Raw genomic sequence first — 19739 nt, 5'->3', positions numbered from 1 at the left:
AATTAAGTGCATTCATTCATAGAAACAACCACCCAGTCAGATTTAAGTAATTAGCACCTCACACATAATTCTGAATCTCTTTTTGCATTACCATGGGGGTTAAAAAAAAATCTGTGTTTAAAGTAATTCAATTATTTTTTTAAACTCTTTTTTTAATGTAAGAGCTTCATTTCACAGGAGCATCAGCGTGGGATGGAAGAAGCACCACAGTTATAACACTTGAGAGTGTGCATTGCCTCTCCTGTATCAGCGGGGTGACCTTGGGTGACCTTCACCTCCACAAGTCTGTCTCATCTGTACGATGCAGAGCACTGTGCTTTTACTGCTTGGTCAACGGGGGCTGTTGAAATGTTTAAAGGACAGCAGCCACGGACCAGACGGCATTCTAGTCTAAGAAGCTTTCCTTTTTCGTCGAATTTGAAAAAATCTGGCAAACACCATCCAGTATACGAAGGCAGACAGGCCATAGCAACTTCGATTCAAGTAATATTTATTGAGCACCGTATAATCAAGGCACTTTGCTGGGGCAATTTGTATGAAGAGATTAAATTGTTTTAAATTGAATTAATTTGTTAAAATGTATTAAATATATTCACTGTCATAAATCATCACTGTGATGCATCCCTAGTTCCTTTAATTAGCCAAGTTTCACAAACTTTCTGTTCTTTCACAGGCATTTCATGAATTAGATCAAACATTCCTTGATGAACTTTTTTTCTTCAGAAATGCTCTCCTTTTTTTAAGTTGTTGGTTTTAAAATTTGGGGGGGGTTATTTATTTACTATTATTTTTACCAGAGGCTGTGTGCACCCACAGAAGAGGGAAGGAAAGAGGGCGAGAAAGTGAGAAAGCGCCCTTCCGGGGGGCACGGTCAGGTCAGTCCTTTCCCCTCCAGTGCTCCCTGCTGTCAGGAGTTTGGGCACGCACGCTCACATACCCGGCGTGCTTCTCAAGCACGGGGTTGGGGACTTGAATCACAGTCAGCTATGGGAATCAGCTTCCTTACCATCAGACCAGGGATTGGCCCAAGTTTTTTATTTATTTATTTTTTATTTTTTTAAGTTTATTTCTTTTAGAATGTGGGAAAGAGAGAGAAAGATAAGTAATCTCAACAGCATTTCACACTACAGTCTTCCCCACCTTCTCAGGCAGCCAGGACCTTTTCACACTACAGTCTTCCCCACCTTCTCAGGTAGCCAGGACCATGGACACATGTACCTGGTGTGTGCAAGATGACCAGGGAATGAACTGAACTGGATCCCATATAGATGACTGTGGTCTAAGTCCTGGCCCCAGTAGCTTGACATATTTACTTTAACTGAACGCCCTCTGAAAATTTGAGTTATGATCCCTCATAGAGGAATTGAAAAGGACAATTCATTGAATAATGAATAGACATAATGAATTATTTTCATTGCTACCTTTGCCTGTTCACTGTCTCCACTTCCATGTTGCGATACTAATTTTGTGTGCCAACTTGGTGATGTTACGGTGCCCGATGTTAGATCGAGCACCAATCTGCATGTTCCTGTGAAGGTATTTCTTTTGTGTGATTGATCCTGAAAGTCAATAGACTTTAAATAAAGCAGATGATCCTCCATGATGTGGTTGGGCCTCATTTAATCAGCTGAAGGCTTTAAGAGCAAAGACTGAGGCTTCCTGAAGAGGAGTTTTTGTCTCAAAATGGCAATATAGAAATCCTGCCTGGATGTACAGCCTGTTGTCCTGAGGACTTTGGATTCAAGACTTCAGCATCAACTCTTACTGCATCTCCAGTCTGACATTTTGCCCTAAAATTTTAGACTTACCAGCCCTATGAGCTTGTGAGACAACCCCTTTAAATCTCTCTCTCTCTCTCTCTTTCTCTCTCTCTCTCAATATTTATATAGAAAGCCTGTTGGTTCTGTTTCTCTGAGAATCCTAACTAATGCACAGCTCCGAAAAGTTATTTATTTATTTATTTATTTATTTATTTATTTATTTATTGGAAAGAGAGGTGTTCTTGACAGGGTCTTGCCATGCTGTGGTCTGTCCCCCATCTTCCCAACCCGCCATGACCACAGGCACACCCAGGGTTTAGGTCAGCTCCGGAGCCTCCCACGTGGGTCAGCAGCGTGTGGCAGTGCCCTACCACTTGTGCCATTGCCACAGGCCCTGACTAACATGTATCTTAAAGATCTAGTCACTGGGAATGGCCTCCCAACAGAGAAGGGAGGAAGGAATGCCTGTAACAGGTAGCACACACCCACTCTGCTGTAGACATTGCCCTAGATAAGTTGATTTGATAGTCACAACCCCTCAGATGGAACATCCATGTCGTGCTCATATGAAAGACAAGGGAACCAAGGCCCAGGGCTGTCGTCATTGATGTGCCGTGGTTAGACAGATCTCAGCCTAAACCCTGTTTCCTACTGAACAGACCTCACAGACGGCAGATCTGCCACGCCATGCTGCACGGAGACCGAGACACGGGGAGGTGTGCCCACAAGAGTTTCTGCATTGAAATAGCCCAGATCCCAAGAGAGTTGGGCAAAGCCTTCTGCAGATTCTGCTGAGGAGAGCAGGGTAGGTGAGAAGGTGCTATCAGACTTCCAGGGTTCCACGGCAGGCCCTCCCTCCCCTGGTTTGCACTGTATTGGATTTGATGAAGATGCAGTAGGTGGTGTCATCTACGGGATGTGGTCCGATCTCCTGATCTGGGTTATTGCAACAAACACATGCCTCGTCATCTCACACAGAGCTACATTTGCTGGGAAGATGCTGATGATAAGGCACGATTTCAAACCCTGCTCAGAGACTAGAGGCCAAGCAGGTTCTGTATTGCAATGTGTTTCTGCACACCAGGAACTCACGATCCACTGAGTGTGCAGCCAGTTTCTGCGCTGGCAGGCAATACAAAGTTAGCAAAATGAGGGAAATGGCTTGGATTTCAGACACATTTATATTTTGAAGCAATGTAAACTTCAGGGGCATTGCTCAGAAGATACTGTGTGTTGTGTCCAGTCCCTCCCATTTGTTGTTGTTTGTAGATACGACCCTGGACAATCTTTCCAGAGGTGGGCATTTGAAGTGGAATGAGAGCTTGGCTGTGTGACTCCGATTTAAGGCCTTATTACCTACTGACTGTGTCATCCTACCTAGATCCCCTACCTGTCCTGGGCTACAGTTACGTCATCTGAAAACCTTAGAGTAGAGCTAGTGGGTGAGTCCAGGATGGACCATGATCAAATCTGTTCTGAGCACCTTCCTGTCCCTGAGTTAAACAGAGAAGAATAAGGGTCCTGGTTCTCGGCCTGGCGGTTAAGGCAGCTGGAGCACACATGGTTGACTGTGACACTTGAGTCCCAGACCCAGTGATTTGAAAAACATGCTGGCATGTAGGTGCGTGTGCCCAAAATCTCAAAAGGAGGAAGGAAAGGAGGAGGGAGTGCAGTGTAACTACGCCCCACAGGGGTGCTTTCTGCCTTTCTCTGGAAAGTGCATGCACTCTGTGGCAAAATAAATAAATAAAATAAAATAAAATAAAATAAAATAAAAATCTTCAGAGGCTGCAAGCCTAGTGGAAAAGTACTAAAAATCATGTCCTAAGTGTATATATGTAGTATACTAAGAGAACTTGCAGCAGGATTGATCAACTCAAGTATCCTGTGCTTACAAAGCCACTTTGATCTGTCACCTGGACCCTTGCAAGGACTCTTTAATTGATCTCCTTGATAGTCAAGTTGATGCTTTTCTACCCCAAGATCCCTTGCCATTTTGTTTCGATCATTATTTCAACTCTTCGGTTCTGTTTTACAGCCTACACTCTAGGCAAACTGAGCTCACGAGTCTGAAACGTAGCAGGTTGAATAGACGGTGTCCATGCAATTTTCTCTGCCTGCGATGCCATTTCTCTCTCTCCCCTTCCTTCTTCCCCATCTGTACATCGTCCAGCTCTCTTGGTCTTCTAGTCCCAGCACAGATGCCGTCTCTGCCAAAGCTCTTACTCAACTGTGTCTAGGCAGATGCAGCACATCCCCTCCCTGATTCAGAATGGGACTTGCTCTCTCCAGTTTTCCCCAGCCCCAGACTTTCTGAATCCCACTCCTCCTCTCTGGAACCCTCTGTGACTCTTCTTGAAAAGCTCAGCCTCATGAATGTGGGAAGAAAACCCTGATGCCACTCTTAAGTTAAATATATACTGAGTAGCTACTATGGGCTGGATACTGTGTCAGGCCTTGCCTGCGTCAGTTCAGGCTGATGTAACAAATGATCATCGACCTGGGGGCTTCAACCACAAACATTTGTTCCTCCCAGCTCTGAGGGTTCGGAAATCCAAGATCAAGGTGCCATCAGACTGACACAGGCCTGTTTTCTGGTTTGCACACCACCATCATTTTGTGGTACCTTCACATGCCTCATCTTTGAGGCATCTTGTCACGTCTTTTCTTTGAGGCATCATGTCTTTTCTTTTCTTTGAGGCATGTTGTCATGTCTTTTCTTTGTCATCTTTGTCATGTCTTTTCTTACAAGGGCAGTAATCCCATTTATGACAACTCCCCCTTCATGACCTAATTACCTCCCAAAGGTCCCATCTCCTAGTGCCATCATTGGGGAATAGGATTTTTTCTTTTTAGTTGTTTTTGCTATAGGGTGCGTGCACTCGCCAGAAGGACAGAGAGAGACAGAAAGTGAAAAATCACCCCCTAGGGGGGAATGGCCACGTTGCAATCCCTTCTCCTCCATTCTCCTCCAGGGATCTTGGGCACGCACGTACATGCGCCTAGCGTGAGTTTAAGCCACCAGGTCCGGTACTCGAACCACGGTCGACTACATGGGAATCCAGCGACATAGTCATTACACTAACTGCTGGTCCTGGGGCATAGAATTTTAACATACGAATTTTGGAGTGCACAAGTATTCCATTCATAACGGGCCTGGGACACAGGTGAACATGATGCAAAACGTCCTGACTTCATGAAGCTGGCAGCAAGTGCGTGGGAACACACGGGTGAGCAAAGGGTTCTCGTTTCCATTTCTCTTCCCACAGTTCCCTACCTCTGTTTCCCCTTCATTTGCGTTGTTACCTGGTTTCAGCATAGTCTACGTGGCTCTGACCTGACCTTCCCTTTGTACGCGGTTCAGACAGCTCTCACTGGACTTATCCCTGCTCAGAAGCTGCCCTGGTCAGGAGATAGCACCCATTCTGGGCCTCCTTTAGGCTCCTGAGGGTCCTCCTGGGCTATACCCACTCCTCCAGCTTCTCCTGACTCAGAGAGGTCCTAGTTTTCTGTCAGATGGACCAGGCTTTGATTTTCAGAGATTACACCCACCTGGTTATCCTGTGTGCACATTTTCTAGCAAAATGCTGAGTTTCCTGACAATAGGGATTACCTGTGCTTCCCTCACATAAAATAGTGGCAGAGGAAATATTTGTGCATAAGAGCCATAGGTGGAGGCAGGAATCTCTCCAGGGAATAAATAATTCTTATTTACTAAGGCAGAAAATGGATCCAGAATATTCTAGAATAGACCGGCTCTGCTTATGGGTTGCAGGTGCAGAGTGGAGGGTGGCATCTAATTTTAGCTCCTTCTTTTCCCGGAGTTATTGCCTCAAAGGACCTCTGAGCATGAGCTGGGTGGAAAAATAGATATCTTCGGCTAGAATCTGTTCATTTTACATGTAAGAAAATTAGGCCCGGAGAAGCGACCTGTCTAAGCTAAGCACATGCTAGCAGAGGGTGGGTCCTTGGCTCTGTGTGGGTGTTCGAGACCCCTCTTACTTGACCTTGACTTCCATAGAACTTGTCGTCCAGATAAGCCTCCTTGTGTGTCTTTTAAATGAATACTTTTTCTTTTTAATCTCCTCAAGGAGAGAAAAAACAAAAAAGATAATCTAATTTAGAAAACAAGAAAACCAAATTCTTGATGTCCAGGTTTTAAGAACCCTATAAAACATTTTTTTCCTACTCTTCTTTTTTTGTTTAAATTTTGATTCAGCAAAAGGAAATAAATGAACCAAGACAAAGAGAAGCCTTATATCTCATGTTTTCAAATGCTTTCTCCTTTCTTTTCTCTGTCTTGACTGTCAGGGGCTGTAGCTTCTAATAGACCATCAGCGTATATAATGAGCAAATACAATGACAACAGCGAATTACCCTTTTATAGGTCCATAGATGTGCTCATGGTGGAAGTTAATTCTTAGATGGTCACGCTTGAAAGATTCTTGATGCATGATAGAAAACAACATGAAAAAAGCAATAAGTGCATTTCAAAAGAAACTCTCAAAACAAAAACTTAATTTGTGCTTGTTGAGTACACAGCCAAAAAAAAAGGGACATAACCAGCTTTCTTTAGTGGGTTATGGGGATGTCGGGGAGAGACCTCAACCTTAAGGTTCAGGAAAGTCTTCCAGAAGAGGCCCAAAGAGGATAACACTTCCTCCATCTGTGAATCCAATACTTTCTAACTCGAGAGAGTCCAAAGGAAAGAGGTGAAGTCGAGGCAAGGGAGGAAAGTGAGACGAGAAAGGGGGAGGCCCAGTAAGGTGACAGCTACTGGGCTCAGCTCCTACCTTCACTCCTCTGAGCATCTCCAGGGCTCTCTCCAGGCATCTCCCACTCCCCTGCACTCTACTTCTGCATCTCCAATCCATTAACCACGTTGCAGCCAAGGTCCCCCATCTAAAACCTGGTGATGCTGCTGCCTATGGCTATCTTCTGTCTCTTAAACAAGACATGGACCTTTCTGAGCGTGGTCCCTGACACTCTACCCACCGTTCTCTCCTTACAGCCTCTATTTTGCACACTAAGGGCAGTCATGGTGAACAACTGGTCCATCTCTAAATGAGCGTAGTCCTTCAAACTCTGCCTGGAAGCAGAGAGAGCCATATAAATCACAGCTCTTCCTATAATGTCTACATAAAAATGTCCATGAATTAACACTAATGTAAGATTCTTTGTTCCAGATACACCTCATTTTAACAATTGAGCATTGAAAGAACTTAAGCAAGCTGTCCTCGTGTCTTAGTGAAAAAATGGCATTTACTATACTTTTATTTTATTCAGCCCTTAGGATGGGGCTCCCTTCACAAGAAGGGTTCAAGGCATATTGCTCTGAAGTGTAGAAGTGACTTTTACTACAAAGTGTGTCCAACATCACAGTCCTGAGGAAGAACAGTAGATCCTGTGACAAAGGGTATGGACAAACTGAGCTGTGAAAGATACTACTGACACAGTTTCTTGCTTGGTGTGTGTTGATCCACTCTCTCAATTATTTCTATTAATAGCTTTATGGGTTAAGGCTTATTCCTACTTTACAGATGGCATCAGAGAATCGGGAGTGGTATAAAATATAGCTTGTAGTTGCAGAGCTGTTAGTACTAGCGCAGCATTCAATATCAGCCTGTTTGACTCAAAGACCATTTCTTTCTATTGTATTACACTGGGTTTCATGGAAACGGAAAGTGGCCAGGATCCCATATTTACTTCAGGGTTTATGTGCTGTCCTTTGTACCCAGTTGCTTTCCCATGCTGATGAGTTCTGAGCTTCAGTAGATATCACTGATCGTGTTGTCTAGAGACATTGGTTTTTCAAAGCACTTATTAAAATATAGCTAAACATAAAAAGTCAGCATTGGAACGAATCCTATAATACATCTTCTCATCTGTGCTTCTCAGGGACTCTTTAATAGCATCATTTTTCACTGGGGAGGGGGGCGGTATTTAAGTCTTGCTGTATTTGAGAACATTGTGAGAATTAGATGGATAATGCATACACAAATAATTAAGAGTGGTTGGAATAAAATAAGTCATTGGGACCAGCAGATGGCACAATAGTTATGTCACTGGACTCTCACATGACCAACTGTGGTTCAAGTCCCAGACTCAGTGGTTTGCAACCCATGCTGAGAGCATGCACATGTGTGCTCCAGATCCTGGGAGGAGACTGGAGGAGAAGGGATTGCAACGTGGCCATCCTCCCTAGGGGATGATTTTTCACTTTCTGTCTCTCGGTCTCTTTGGTGAGTGTACGTGCCCTTTAGCAAATCTCTCTAAAAACAAACAATAAAAACAAGTTATCAATAAATACTTAGACTGCAAATCTTTATCAAAATTAAATCAAAAACACTTTTATTTTTAATTTTTTTAGGCTTTTCCCATAATGTGTGTGCACTCGCCAAACAGCAAGAGAGACAAAGAAAAAGTGAGAAATCACACCCCTTCTCCACTAGGGGATGGCCATGCCACAGTTTCATCTCTTCCACTCTCCTCTCAGGATTTTGGGCATCCACACACATGAACCCAGCATGATTTTCAAGCTGCCAGGTCTGGGGCTCAAATGGCCGCCAGACATGGTGGAATCTTTTACCTTAACTGTCACGCCACCTGCTGGCCCCAAACAATGCATCTTTTTTCTTAGTGCACAGTATAGGTCAGAAATTGCTTAGGATATATAAGTGAATAAAATGAAGATTCCTATGTCTCATGGAACAAAGCAGAAAAGGAATAGAGAAGGCTGGCAAGAGCAGCAGTGATGAATTAGGAACATATGGCATGTTAACAGGATTCTCTGGGAGAAAGGAGCAGATAGAGAGGATCAGAGTGCTGGGTGGAGTGAACGGTTGTGAATATTCTATGTGGTAGTCAAAGTGGGCCTCACTATTGTGGTGTTAGCTATGGAGCATCTGCAGCAAGACCTTCTAGGTCCAGGGGACAACTGAAGGAAAAGCCCAAAGGCAGGAGTGTGGCTAAGAAGGCAAGGAGGCCCATGTGGCCAGATAAGAGTGAGCCAGGGATGGATTGAGAAGACGGTCCAAGAGCTTTTGGGGGCAGTTGGAGCAGATTCAGTGAGGCTCTGTTTTCATTGAGAGGCCTTAGACATAGGCTCCAAATAAATATGAAGCCAATGCAAGGTCTCAGACAGAAAGACACAGTAATATCAATTATGCTTCTACAGGATCTCTGTTTATCTTCTGCTGTCTGGAGAATAGATGGGTTGTTGGGTGATAAAGTAGAAGCTGTTGTAGTGAACTAAGCAGAAGACGATGCTAGCTAGGACCAGAGTGAGAGCAGGGAGATATAATTATTCTAGTAACAATAGCCAAGACTCTGTGACAGTCTCTTTTATCACCTCTCCCAGCTCCATCGAAAAAATTTATATCTCTTTCATGTCTGTTTCCCCAGAAACCATTAAAATAGCAAGTTTCCCAACATTTCATGTTTTCTCTTGTTTTGTTTTGCATAGTTTACATAACTACTTGGCTTTGTCTTTGACAGCCTGCTGAGATGTTCAGTCCTATCTGGAGCATGGACCACATTGTGCTTAGGATTCCAGAAGAAGCAGAGAGCCAGGGGCTGACCGAGTTCCTTGAGTACCAGGCCACCCTCACTGGTGACCACCATATTGGCTGGAGAATGAGAGAGCCACCTCTGATTGGCTTGTTTGCCCTCTCTAGAACTTCATTTCCTTTACTTGAAATAGTAATTCATGTTGTCTGAGCACAGAAAGTCTTTTGGCTCAAACCACTGGATTCAGCAATTAAATCCTAATTCCTTGACCCCATTCCCTGGCTGATGTCTGGATGAGATGCTTGCATGGGGCTTGATGGTAGGGAGCTTTCATGGGGTATTAGCCATCTTAGGATGGTACCTAGCACATTGGTGAGTGGCTCAAGAAATGACAAACACCATCATTATGGAGAATCAGGTGACCTGCAGGTATTAGACTCATACCTGTAGAGCCCTAAGTCCTCTCATTGAAATAAGTGGTCTTTCCCTGTTATGAGCTATTTGTGATGTCCTTCTGTCCTTAGCAACCCTCCTTAGTAGACTTCTGCATGGCACAGTTCTCTTTTATTTTCCAGAAAGTCACATATCATGGGGGTTAAGGCAATGGAATTTAAAATCAAACAAGTGAAGTATCTGATTTTCAGCCTAGGTTAGTTTCATTATTCCATAGTCAAAGTGTTTCCCCAGAGCAGGCCAAGAGCTGGCTACAAATGCAGAACCAGACACCACTCCAGCTTTACTGAACTAGAATCTGTACTGTAATAAGAGGCCACGGGATCTGTGCGCACACCTAAGCTAGAGAAGGTTTATGTGATCCCTTTGAGAGTCATTTTTTTCCGGCTTACAAAATGAAGTCAATAAAACCACTTTTTCATAGAACTCTTGTGAGGATCAAGTGAGTTAATAAATGGAAAGCCTTGTTACTGTTGATTCTTATGTATACCCACTCTCTGAATCAGAGAGTTCATCTGGTCACCATCAATTCTGGTACAGCAATGAAACTGGAAGAGTGAATGGAAACCAGTGGAGTTCTTCGTGTACCTGCCCAAGGTACAGACCCCTTGGATTTATGATGGGACCAACGAAGGTGCAAGCGCATAGGTCCTGGGTAGATACTTGTCACAGTGCTGGTCACTTTGTCAATACTCACAGTGCTACTATGATGAAGGTATGATTATCCCAATGTTACAAATAAGAAAATGAGTTTTTGAGGTCAAATCTTTTTTTTTTTTTTTGCTATAGGGTGCATGCGCTCACCAGAAAGAGAGAGACAGACAGACAGAAAGCAAGAAATCACACACACACACACACACACACACACGCCCAGGGGGGATGGCCACGCCACAATCCCTTCTCTTCCATTCTCCACTCAGGATCTTGGGCACACATGCACACGTGCCCGGAGTAAGTTTAAGCCACTGGGTCTGGGACTTGAACCATGGTCAACTACGTGGAAGTTCAGTGACATAGCCATTACGCTAACTGATGACCCCAAGGTCAAATAATTTTCTCAAGGTCAGCTAGTATAATTAATGTCAGTGTTCAGGTAAAGTCCCAGTCCTTCCCCCTGCTCGCTTTCTTTTATCTTCTTCTTTGTCTTTTTATTTTTATCTTTTACTTTTTTACATTCAATCACTGTATATCTTTATAGCATACACAATGAATTTTCCCATTATAAATACACTGTATATTAGTTCAGTCAAAGATATTATCATACACATTATCATCAATAAATAACTTCCCATTTTTGTGACCCTTAAATGTTTTACTTATTTTTTCCTTTGATATGCACCCTCACATCTCTCTCATCCCCCAACTTTCCACTCTCCTCCCCACAGTCTTTAGTATTCACAGTTGCTCTCCATGGTTTTATACCTTGCAGTATTTCAGCTTCTGCCATAGAGTGCAGATATTCAGTATATAGTAAGTGAGGACATACAATGGCTGTCTTTCATTGTCTGGCTTGCTTTGCTTAGCATTATATTTTCCATATTTGTCCACTATCAAATGCCAGGGTCTCGTTTCTGATGGCTGAGTAGTATTCCATAGTGCGTATGTGCCACACTTTTTCAATCCATTCATCTATTCTTGGACATTTAAAGCCTCAGTAATTTTTTTTTTTTTAACAGAAAGCCAGCAATGAAGGAGACCTCATCAGATCTTAGTGGGGGAAAAAGAAGGTAGGCAGAAACTACCCTGGATTATCAGTGGTTTGCTGGAGCTGGCTTACACTGGCATAGCAGTTGATTTCTGCATTAAAATTTCAGAAATTATGCATGCCAGTTGTTAAAATACTGTCACTATAAAAACTTAAATTATATAAAATTAGGCCCGCCACAGTGAAGCAGGTGTTAGTGTGCTGCTATGTGACACTGGAGTTACAGGGGAAACCTGGGTTCAAGTGTTGGGTTAACTTGACTGGCTGGGAAGCTGGAGGAAAGATTAGAGGGTAGCGAGGCCCTGCTCTCTTTTTCTCTCATAAAAGGAATAATTTAAACACTCAGTGAAAAGCCAGAATCAATGTGCATCTGAGATTGTACTAGCCCTGCCCCTTTAATCGAAAAGACTCTGCCTTAAACCTCTCCTTCTAGCCCAACACCCAGAGAAAAGCCAGAATCCATGTGCATTTGGTGTGAACCCAGTCCTGCCTCTTTAATCAGAAAGCCTCTGCCCTAAACCTCTCCTTCTGACCCAACACCCAGTGAAAAGCCAGGTCATCTCTTTCTGCATGCCTCTAACACTCAGAATTAACTTCAAGAAAGTAGGAAGTAATGTATAATCTATCAGATGATCAGAAACCACCGCAAAGGCACAAGAAATATGGGAAATCAAGAAAATCTCTCCCCCAAGGGGTTAGAACAGCCATTCATCATCCACAGACAGTACAATGGAACTCCTAGAAATGTCAGATAAAGAAACTAGGATATTCATAACAACAAAGCCAACAAAGATACAAGAGAAGAGAGACAACAAATTCCAGAAAATGCAAGAGAAAAGAGACAATGATTCCAGAAAGGAGTTCTTCCATGATCCGAAAGAGGAAATACACACCATAAAAAAGAATCAAATGGAACTGTTAGAGATAAAGGTTGTAATACAGGAAATCAAAACCTCCCTTGAAAGTATGAAAAGCAGATTAGATCATGAAGAAGATGCAGTTTAGATCAAATCTCAGATGTAGAAGACAGAGTCTCTGACCTAGAAAAATTCACCGAAAAGACTGAGAAAATACCCCCCCCCATGAAGATAATATACGAGTAATACTAGATACCATCAGGCATCCAAACATCTGGGTAATCAGTATCCCAGAAGGTGAAGAAACTAATCGGGGCATTGATAATCTATTCCATGAAATCCTGGAAGAAAACTTTTCACACCTAGAGAGGCATTCAAATATCCAGACCCAGGAAATACAAAGGACTTCACATAAAATCAACCCAAGAAGATCTCCAAGGCACATCATAGCCAGACTGACCAAAACCACAGTAACCAAAGTTACTTTCAAAGGATATCCCATCAGGCTAACATCGGACCACTCGTCAGAAATAATACAATCAAAGAAAGAATGGGAAAATATATTCGTAGTATTAAGTGGAAAATAATTTCAACCAAAAATACTATATTTGGCAAGGTGCTCATTCGGAAGAAAAGATAAAAATATTCTTAGATAAACAAAACCTGAAAGAATTTACCAACACCAGACTATCTCTTCAGGAAGTTCTGAAGGGAGTACTACACCAGGAAAACCGAAGACAGATAGACAAATAAGAGAACAAAAAATGACCAAGAAAAAGCTCATCTTAATGGTAGGGACAGGTTGTGACATATTAATAATGTTGAATGTTAATGGAAAGGTCAGACCACAGTATCACTGCAAATTCAACAAAACAGAGATTATATGGGACTGAACTGGTGAGATAGCATTCTGTGACTTTTTTCTAAAACATTATTGATTTTCTTTTTGCTATGTCTTCCAAGTTTATGCATTTTTGTTTTCTATTGAGTTGTTGATAGGCTCAGCAATTTGCTAAAAAAATTATTTTTTAAATTGAAATATAAACTTTTATGTTAAAAAATAATTTTTAATAATTGAAACATAAACTTTTCTCCCTTCCTCATTCCTTTGCAAATTGGTAAATATTTGTGAGCGTTCTTATTTTGTGGCAGAATGGTTATTTGCATAAGTTCAATAATACAATAGTATCTGTTGCCCTGCATCAGAAATTGAATTCTTATGGGGCTTTGTACAAATAACAGACCAAATTGAGATTAGCCTAATTTTATTTATTTATTTATTTGCAAATTAGTTAGTTTATACCTCTCTTTAGTAAAGGGGAATGGAGAGAGAGAGAGAGAGAGAGAAAAAATGTTTCAGAAGGAAATTGTAGTGCACTTGTCACTAGATTCTAGCTTTGTCCATACTTTTAGTTTAAGATCTCTTGTGAATCAATAAAATGTGAATAAAAAGTTTAGCATGGAAGGAAGGGAGGGGAAAGGGGAAGGAAAAAACTAGTAAACATATGCTTAATTGACAAAAAATGAGAAGCTATTTGCCGATAATAATGTATATAGTAATATCTTTGTCTTGACTGACATGCATGGTATTTGTGTTGGAAAAAGAAATGTATACTGTAAAGACATGTGATTAAATGTAAATACTTTTTTTTTTAAAAAGATGATAAAATAAATACATAAATAAATAAAATAAAATTGTTAAAAAGGAAATACATTAAATAAAAACATAAAAAGTATATAAAATTAAAATTAAATTATTGCATTAAAAGATAATAAATACCACAAATGCATTATTTCCTAATTAGTTTGCCATATTTCGTTATTATCTGTACATCTATCATATCTGCATGGTAGAAAAATTCTACTGTGTATCTCTTCACAACACTTTGTTTAGCCTGTCATATTGGTAGCCTCACATTGGCTATAGTGGGAGTATTTACAAGGCAGAAATTGGCAAATGCTACAAATCAAGGTTTGGTCTATTGCTTTGTTGATAGATAAGTCTTAAAAAAATAACAAGTGTTCCTTAAAAACTTATAAATGTAACTAACATACTACCCACTAATTCCACTCCTGGGCATCTACACAAAGGTTAGGAAAAGACTCCACTGGAAAAATACTTGCACATCATGCTCATTGTAGTATTATTCACAAATGCTGAGACTTAGAATCAGTCCAAATGTCCAAGAACAGATGGATTGAAAAAATCGGGCACTTATACACTATGGAATACTACTCAGCCATAAAGAACAATGAGACCCTGACATTTGATATAAAATGGATGAATATGGAAGATTTAATGCCCAGGGAAGCAAGCCAGAGTACTAAAGACAGGCATTATATGTCCCCACTTAACATATACCGAATGTATACCCTGTGGCAGATACTGAAAGATTGGAAGTTGAAATAGCAGCAAGAGAAACAGAAGATACTAGAGACAGGATAGAAGGGGGTGGGTAATGGGGGAAGGAGGGAGAGGATAAAGGGAGAAAAAGGAAGAAACATTTAACAGAAACGAAAAAGAAAAGTTATCTGTTGATAATGTACATGGTGATATCTATGACTCGACTAAGATGCACTGTATTTATGCTAGGCAAAACTATTTAGTGTGCTTTGAAGATATCCAGTGAATAAATATAAATAAAAATAATTATAAAAAATAAAATAACTGAAGGAAACATTGGTAAAATGAGTTTAATTTAAAAGTATATCATGTTTGTAGTTGTAACACTGCGGATTGCATAAAAACTAAAAAGAGAGACAGTGTTTCAATATTCAAAACTATTATCTAATTTAGCAAGAAAGTTGCTCACATCCCTTATGACCAAGTGAAGTTTTTGTAGTTGGTTGTTTCACTTTTGTTTTACTGATTACCCTAAATGAAAACATCAACCAATATTGACATCAGGACCATATTCACTTGCCATTTACAACCATAGACTTGCTAAGGATGTGAATTAAGAAAAGTCAGTGAAATAATCTCAGAATCAATTGACTACATGGAGTTAACAAGGGGCACTATGTATTTCATCATTATTTGTAAATTGTGTGCTATACATCTTTTGTATGTGTAATATATGCATATATTTTTTCCAAAGTCTTGTTTTTCAGTTACTAAAATTTAACAGAACAGCATTGGCTAACCCACCTTGAACCACTGCCACTTACAATGTCCCGTGGTAGAAATGATCTTGGCTTGGGGGCCAGAAATAGCTAATGCATGGCTCACCTCAGATTAAACTTTGGACTTTTGGCCTAAGGCAATGATTTCACTGCTCCGAGCCACATGTTTCTCATTTCTAAAGTGGGAACAGTAATAATTTCTTCTGGATATGCTGTGGGCTATGTGCACAGTGAAAATTAATTATGTTTTCCTTTCGAACATAGGAACACACAAAGTACAAACTCCCAAAGAACTTCCTTTCCTCCAGTATATCTTCTTCCCCTCCCCATCCCAGTGTCTAAGTAAATTAAGTCCTCCTTATCCCTTCCCTCACACGCTACCATCTTCAATATTCGTCTTGCCATTCTCCAAGTTGGCTTCACCAGCATGTATTTGCTTATCGCTGGAGGAGCTGTAAGCGCAGGGCAGGTCCAAGTTCAATGAGCCCTTCCCCTTTTTCTCTCCAAGTCTTTGTCAACAGGACTGTTGTGAAAAAAAGGGGAAGAAATACCCTAAATCCCTCACAAAGTATAATTTGATATGTAATTGTTACGTATGTGTTTCTCATCAATGAGGCTATAAACTGCTTATTTAAAACTTTTTTCCTAATCCTATCTTTTCTGTGCTTGGCACTTAGTAGGTGCCTGAAACACTGGTAAATTTTTCTTTTTTCGTTTTTGGAGACAGATTTTTGCTGTAGGCCATGTGCGCTTGCCAGAGAGATAGAGAGACATGGAGAGACAGAAAGTGAGAAATCATCCCCCAGAGGGAATGGCCACATCACAATCCATTCTCCTCTCTGAGTTTTAAGCTGCTGGGTCTGGGACTCGAACTAAATGGGAGTCCAGCAATGTAACCATTATACCATCTGCTGGTCACGCACTTTGGTAAATTGAATTGTAATTAGGTAATTGTGAATTTGGTTTGGAACATTAACAATAAAGACTTTAACTGTGATTCATGAGCCAAAGCAATCTTTCAAAGCTTATGGTTTGACATCCTAGTAACTTTATCGTTATTTTGTTGATCCTGTACCATGCATCACACATGAGAGGTAAGGGGGGAAAAGGAATACTTTATTACTTGTCTGTCAGGCTGACTTAATGACTCAAACTTTTCACTTCTTTTCCAGTATTGGGAGACAAAGAACAGCTATTGTTTTAGTTTTTATATCCTGGACTTAGAGGTGAGAACAGGTTAGGTTCCTCATGTCAAATAACTAGCATTTTAGTTGAGCAAAGAGAAAACGAGCTCCTACAAAGTATCAAGTGGAGTTCCTTAAGAAAGTTAAATGTACAATTACCATATTTTACTCTTTGGTATCTACCCAAAAGAAATGGAAATATATGCTCATACAAAGACTTGTACAAAAATGGTTTTAGCAGTATTATTCATAAAATCTCCCAAATCCAAAACAACCTAAATTTCCACTAACTGGAAAATAAATAGATAAAATAGAGTATATTCATGCAATCAATATTATTTAGTAATAAAAAAGAGTAAACTATTATACATGCTACAATATCGATAAACCTCAAACACATTATGGTAAATGAAAGAAGCCAGACATAAGAGATGATATTATATAACTTCATATACACGAAATATCTAGAAGAGGCAAATATATATAGAGAAAGTAGATTTATAGTTACTTGGGGAAATAGGTGGGTTGGGAGACTGAGATTAACAGTAAATGGGTATGATAAATTAAGAAAAAATATCAACGAATTGTGTTCTTTGACATAGGTTCATTGTATGACATGAAAATATGACTAAATACATGTCTATTTAAGAGAAGGTTGAGAATTGTTTAGTTTTGATAGTTTTCAGTGAATGTCATATGCCGCTTGTGTCCACAGAAAGACTGAATATCTGTGTTCTATGTCACTGGTTGTTCACCTCAGCTGAAACTTGATAATACACTAATTCTTGTGTAGCTGTAACTGCAGGTAGGTGAACTCCCATGGACCAAGTGCTGTAATTCATGCTAACAACTCCCAGCTATCGCTGAAGGCAATCGCTGGAGCCGTTTCACGCTAAATTAGAGTTAAGCACAGTAATCACCTGTTAAGAAAATAAACTCACTCTGGTTTCCAGAGCTTTGTATTTTTAAACCGGTCAGACTCCTTGAACTTCTGCCAGCAGACAGGGAACAGATATCTACAAGAGGCAGATGGAGTCTTTGGGACTGTGTTTTGGAAATAATGAGATGGACAATACCTTGCTGGAAGTAAAATGAGATGTTATGACCTACCACCTCTCAGAGAATTTGACAATGTGACGATGACCTGTGTGACAATGACCCCACTAATTGGTTATTAGAATTACTTTTGGGGGTAACAGAAGCATGTGCACGTGTCTCTGTATGATGGACGGGGAGGGGGATTGAAAAAGAAAAGAAAGAAAATAAAAAGAAAAGCAGTATGAGTGAGTTGGAATAGCTCTCTATGCCCTTTCACATAAGAAAACAAGCAATGAACAAGGTTTAGTGCGGTGTGCTGTGTGATCAGCACATAGCAGAATCTTAAGTAACCTTCTCAAAAGTTTTTGGAGCTGACATTCTTGCTTCCGTTTTGTAAAGGAAGAAGCTGAGGTAAGGAGGGTGAAGTGGCCTGCCCCAGTCCTCATTACTTGTTAGTTATAAGAGGTAGCTGCAGGCTAGGCATATTCCTATTTGGCGCAAAGCCCAGGATCTTTCCATAATGCTCCATCTTAATATTCGCTAATGGATTTTCAGTGGTACAGAATGAGGGAGCCTAAATAACTAGCCCTAGTTTTCTTTTTACAAAAGATTGTGATAAATCTGTAGCTTGGACACTCCTTTCCACTGTTCTTCATGGCCAAGGGAGAATTGATGTGCAGTAAGGAAAGAGAAGGTCATCAAGTATGCATTCCATCTTCTACATCTGTCTCTCTTTTCTCACAACCTTTGCACTTCCAACCCCAACTCTGAATCTAGAAGTAGGAAACTGTATGCCCAAGTCACATACCTGGGCAGTAGGCACAACTACCTCCATTCTGAAGATATACCACTTACTAAGAGCCTGTCCTCTCATTTAGACCAATTTCTTTATCCTTTTCAATGGGGTTTTAGCATCCAGAGACCACAAATCAACATCAATGTCTAAAATCCACTACTGTTAATAACAGAGATACCTGAGTCTTAGTAATCGAAGAGAATGGAGGTGCACTTATTGACAGCTCAGGTTTTTGGAGGTCCATGGTCGAGGGTCCTATCTGGCAAGGATCTTCTTGCCGATGGATGTCATGGGAGATTCTGAGGCAGAGCAAGCGCAGAGCAGAACACGTGTTCGTGTCATTGCTTCTCACTGCACACCCACCAGCCTCAATCACAGGGGCCCTACCCTGCTGCCTAATAACTTCCCAAAGGCCCCATCTTTCAACTCATAATCAGATTAAATCTCCACTAAATATCTTCACAATTCAAACAAATTCCAATATACACATTCAAACCATGGCATCTATTACATAGTCATCTCACTTGGCACTGACTTGACTGTCAAAGAATTGTTGATTTATCTGGTGCCACTTGGAGGGGTCTCTAACCTTGCTATCCAGTTTTCTTACATTTTTCCATAGAGGTGCTATTCATACCCCTCATGATATGTTGCATCTCATACCCAGAAAGTTTCTTTTTCCTAGGCTGTAGGGCAGAGAGACAGAGAGACAGAAAGCGAGAAACAGAGAAATCACCCCACAGGAGGGATGGGCATGCTGCAATCTCTTCTCCTCCATTCTCCTCTTGGGATCTTAGGCACTCATGCACATGTGCCTGGTGTGTTTCAAGTTGCTGAGTCTGGGACTCCAACTGCAGTCAGCCATGTGGGAGTCCAATGATGTAACGATTATGCCATATGCTGGTCCCTAGTTATAATTTGCTTTAATAAAAGTTATGTGAACGTAGTCTCTCTCTTAAAATATCTTATTGTACTGTTCTTTCCTGTTTGAGGACTGTGGCTGACTGAGGTAACTGAAATCATGAATAAGGGAGAACGGTCATATTGGAAAAGGAAGGACAATTCCCTTTCTGTGTGGAGGTCTGGGGCCTGTGGCTTTTCAGCAAACTTTCCTTCTGTGCAGCAGAAATTTTCTCAACTGCAACCTATTGTCTTATGATTAGCCACAGGGGCTCCGCAGGTAAGAGATGAACAATTGTAAGGGTAATTGAACACTCTACAACATTTCACAGTGGATCAGCACTGAGCCATTTAGCCAAGGAATTTCTGTGATTGTGATGCTGAGAAAATGTACACTGTTAAGTGATTCTCAAA

At 40.9% G+C, this 19739-nt stretch overlaps 1 protein-coding gene across 1 annotated transcript in view; it reads right to left on the bottom strand.

The window, feature by feature from the left end:
* The window catches only part of CLNK (cytokine dependent hematopoietic cell linker), a 197428-nt gene that overhangs the window by 108075 nt on the left and 69614 nt on the right, over window positions 1-19739 (bottom strand). The gene's annotated exons all lie outside the window — the stretch shown is intronic.

The sequence above is a fragment of the Tupaia chinensis genome, unplaced genomic scaffold, assembly GCF_000334495.1.
Source record: "Tupaia chinensis unplaced genomic scaffold, TupChi_1.0 Scaffold145561_1, whole genome shotgun sequence".
Classification (NCBI taxonomy): domain Eukaryota; kingdom Metazoa; phylum Chordata; class Mammalia; order Scandentia; family Tupaiidae; genus Tupaia; species Tupaia belangeri.
Note: the sequence above shows the minus strand (reverse complement) of the source record. Positions and strands in the feature narration are given on the sequence as shown.